Below are 4,548 nucleotides of genomic sequence, written 5' to 3'. Positions count from 1 at the left end.
TTGGCTGGTGTGATTCTAGCTCCCACAAATGAATGCTGCCGTTGTGTCCTTGGGCAAGACACTTGCTGAGTACCTGGCCTTCTTGGAGTCCTTGGGAGGGGTACTAGACAGTGCACTGACCGGGGACTCCATTGTTCTCCTGGGGGACTTCAACACCCACATGGGCAACGATAGTGACACTTGGAGAGGGGTGATTGGGAGGAACGGCCTCCCCGATCTGAACCCGAGCGGTGTTTTGTTATTGGACTTCGGTGCTAGTCACGGTTTGTCCATAACGAACACCATGTTCGAGCACAAGAGGGACTTTCAACTCGCACCTCCGGGAGGACTTCTCCCGGATTCCGGGGGAGGCTGGAGATATGGAGTCCGTGTGGGCTTCATTCTTGGCCTCTATTGTCAATGCGGCTGCTTGGAGCTGTGGGCGTAAGGTCTGTGGTGCCTGTCGCGGCGGCAATCCCCGAACCCGGTGGTGGACACCGGAAGTAAGGGATGCCATCAAGCTGAAGAAGGAGTCCTATCGGGCCTTGCTGGCTCGGGGGACTCCTCGGAGCTGGGAGGAGTTCGGGGAGGCCATGGAGGAGGACTATCGGACGGCCTCAAAGAGATTCTGGCAAACTGTCCGGCGCCTCAGGAGGGGGAAGCAGTTCTTCACCAACACTGTTTACAGTGCGGGGGGAGAGCTGCTGACCTTGACTGAGGACGTTGTCCGGCGGTGGAAGGAATACTTTGAGGATCTCCTCAATCCCACCGTCACGTCTTCCGAGGAGGCCGAGGCTGGGGACTCGGAGGCGGACTCATCCATCACCCTGGCTGAAGTCACTGAGGTGGTGGCAAGGCTCCGGGGTTGGATGAGATCCGTCCTGAGTACCTTAAGTCTCTGGATGTTGTGGGGCTGTCTTGGCTGACACACCTCTTCAACATCGCGTGGCGGTCGGGGACAGTACCTCTGGACTGGCAAACCGGGGTGGTGGTCCCTCTGTATAAGAAGGGGGACCGGAGGGTGTGTTCCAACTATAGGGGGATCACACTCCTCAGCCTCTCCGGTAAGGTCTATGCCAGGGTACTGGAGAGGAGAATCCGGCCGATAGTCGAACCTCAGATCCAGGAGGAGCAGTGTGGTTTTCGTCCTGGCCGTGGAACACTGGACCAGCTCTACACTCTCCATAGGGTCCTCGAGGGTTCATGGGAGTTTGCCCAACCAGTCCACATGTGCTTTGTGGACTTGAAGAAGGCATTCGACCGTGTCCTCCCTCGTGGTGTCCTGTGGGGGGGTGCTCTGGGAGTATGGGGTCCGGGGCCCTTTGCTAAGGGCTGTCCGGTCCCTGTATGACCGGAGCAGGAGCTGTGTTCGCATTGCCGGCAGTAAGTCAGACCTGTTCCCGGTGCATGTTGGACTCCGCCAGGGCTGCCCTTTGTCACCGGTTCTGTTCATTGTATTTATGGACAGAATTTCTAGGCGCAGTCAGGGGCCGGAGGGGGTCCGGTTTGGGGACCACAGGATCTCATCTCTGCTGTTTGCGGATGATGTTGTCCTGTTGGCTTCATCGAACCAGGACCTGCAATGTGCACTGGGGCAGTTTGCAGCCGAGTGTGAAGCGGCTGGGATGAAGATCAGCTCTTCTAAGTCTGAGGCCATGGTTCTCGACCGGAATAAGGTGGCTTGCCCACTCCGGGTGGGTGGGAAGTCTTTGCCTCAAGTAGAGGAGTTCAAGTATCTCAGGGTCTTGTTCACGAGTGAGGGGAGGACGGAACGTGAGATTGACAGGCGGATCGGTGCAGCTTCGGCAGTGATGTGGTCGCTGTATCAGACCGTTGTGGTGAAGCGGGAGCTGATCCGAAAGGCAAAGCTCTCAATTTACCGGTCAGTCTTCGTTCCTACTCTCACCTATGGTCATGAGCTCTGGGTAGTGACCGAAAGGACAAGATCGCGGATACAAGCGCTCGAAATGAGTTTCCTCCGCAGGGTGGCTGGGCACTCCCTTAGAGATAGGGTGAGGAGCTCAGTCACACGGGAGGAGCTCGGAGTAGAGCCGCTGCTCCTCCACGTCGAGAGGAGCCAGTTGAGGTGGCTCGGGCATCTGTTCCGCATGCCTCCTGGGCGCCTCCCTCGGGAGGTGTTCCGGGCATGTCCCACCGGGAGGAGGCCCCGGGGAAGACCCAGGACACGCTGGAGGGACTATGTCTCTCGGCTGGCCTGGGAACGCCTCGGGGTCCCCCCGAAGGAGCTGGAGGACGTGTCTGGGGTGTAGGAAGTCTGGGAGTCCCTGCTTAGGCTGCTGCCCCCGCGACCCGGCCCCAGATAAGCGGACGAAAATGGATGGATGGATGGATGGATGGATGGGGTGTAATTGTGGCTAGTTTAAGTACAGGACGGACGGTGCCAGAGCTGAGGGAAGTATTTGTGATGTTGTTAATGAGTGAGATGAGAGTGGGGATGCAGGCTTTAAGGAAAGGAGATGGGAGGTTGTGAGCTTCATGTTGGAGAGGAGTTTGGATGTGTCTGAGAAGGATAAAGGGGAGAAGAAAGACAGCCTGTGGTTTGTGGTTGGGTTGAGGCTAGATTCTGGAGAGGAATGAGTGGGGCAAGAGCTGTTGAGTGTGGAATGAATGGTCTGGATTTTGGAGTGAAAAAAGATGAGTAGTTATTGCATTTCTCTGTGGTGAATGAGGAGGTGATATTGTCTTTGGGTTTGGTGAGCTGAGCAAATGTGGAAATCAGGGTGTGGGAGTTAGAAGAGTTGGAATGGATGATGTGGGAGTAATAGTTAGATCGGGCGGTGTTCGGGTGGAGTCTTTGCAGGATTTGGTGTGGACAGTGAGACCGGTGTTGTTATGGAGTCGTTCAAGTTGTCTGCGGTTCTTTTTTGAGATGGTGGAGAGTCTCTTGCTCGTTTTTGGCTACTTATTTAGCATTTATTTTTACCATTTATATTTTTTACTCTTTGTTTTTATTACATTATATTACATTGTGATGTGTGAGCTACTGTGTCTAAATCATTCCCTTGTGGATCAATAAAGTTTGTCTAAGTCTAAGTACTCACCTGCCATTTGCCCTTTAAATCTATTGAAAAAAAAAGAAAAGAGAAAAACAAAAAAATAAAGCTCTCTTTAAACAAACAAACAAACAAACAAACAAACAAATAAATAAATAAATTAGCTCTAGTGCTGCAACCTAGCTCAATGCAGCTCTCCTTTTAAGGTTTATGTATATTGTGCATTGTCCCTGTCTCATAAATAAACTAATAATACAAATGCTACTACTACTCTACTACTACTACTACTACCACCACTGTTGGGGAGTAACAGATTACATGTACCAGAGTTACATAATCAGAGTACAAATTATGAGTAACTGTATTCAGTTACTGTTTCAGTGAGTGGCAATTAAATTACAGTTACTTGGTTGAAATAAATGGATTACACAGAGGTATTTTCCTATTTTCACTTTTTTTTTTTTTTTTTTTAAATTCCACTCATTGCCGGACACTAAACCAGGTCTTAAACCAGGTCTAAACCCAGGTCTAAACCAGGTCTAAAACTAGGTCTAAACTAAATCTAAACTAGGATTAAAACCAGGACTAAACCAGGACTAAAACCAGGTCTAAACCAGGTCTAAAATCAGGTCTAAACCAGGTCTAAACCAAGTCTAAAACCTGGTCTAAACCTGGTCTAAAACCAGGTCTAAACCAGGTCTAAATCAGGACTAAACCAGGACTAAACCAGGTCCAAACCTGTTCTAAACATGGTCTAAAACCAGGCCAAAATCAGGTCTAAAACCAGGTCTAAAACCAGGACTAAACCAGGACTAAACCAGGACTAAAACAGGACTAAAACCAGGTCTAAACTATGTCTCAAACAGGATTTAACAGGACTAAACGATGCTGCATGGACGTGTCTCCTCGTCTTCTATCAATAATATTTTTAATATGGTTAAGTAAAGTCTGGGCTTTTTTATTGTTTTTTAGCAGACAAAACATCTTATGTGAAGATGTCTGAGTCTTTGCTTCTCTACAGCAAATCAAGTAATCCAAAGTATTCAGATTACATTACTCACTTTAAGTAATTTAATGGATTACGTTACAAACTACATTTTGGTGTATGTAATCTGTAGGGGAATACATTTTAAAAGCAACCTTCCCAACACTGACTACTACTACTACTACTACTACTACTACTACTACTACTACTACTACTACTACTACTACTACTACTACTACTACTACTACTACTACTACTACTACTACTACTACTACTACTACTACTACTACTACTAATAATAATAATAATAATAATAATAATAATAATAATAATAACGATAAATGAATTAATGTGTTAAATAAATAAATAAATAAAACACATTTTCCCACAATCAAATCTGAGAGTAAAACATTAGCTCTTGTAAAACACAAAAAAACCACCAGATAGCGCCCTTACGCCATGAACTGATTGGTCTTTACCCCGGAAGTGCAGCGGCTCTTGATGTTCTTCGTCCAATCGGCGCGGGGGACGGTCTGCATGCGGAAATAGACCGCTTTGCTTCGCTCTGCT

Source organism: Boleophthalmus pectinirostris, unplaced genomic scaffold (assembly GCF_026225935.1).
Source record: "Boleophthalmus pectinirostris isolate CB_2022bp ecotype Guang Dong unplaced genomic scaffold, ASM2622593v1 HiC_scaffold_15, whole genome shotgun sequence".
Taxonomy (NCBI): Eukaryota; Metazoa; Chordata; class Actinopteri; order Gobiiformes; family Gobiidae; genus Boleophthalmus; species Boleophthalmus pectinirostris.
This window is presented reverse-complemented; position numbering follows the sequence as displayed.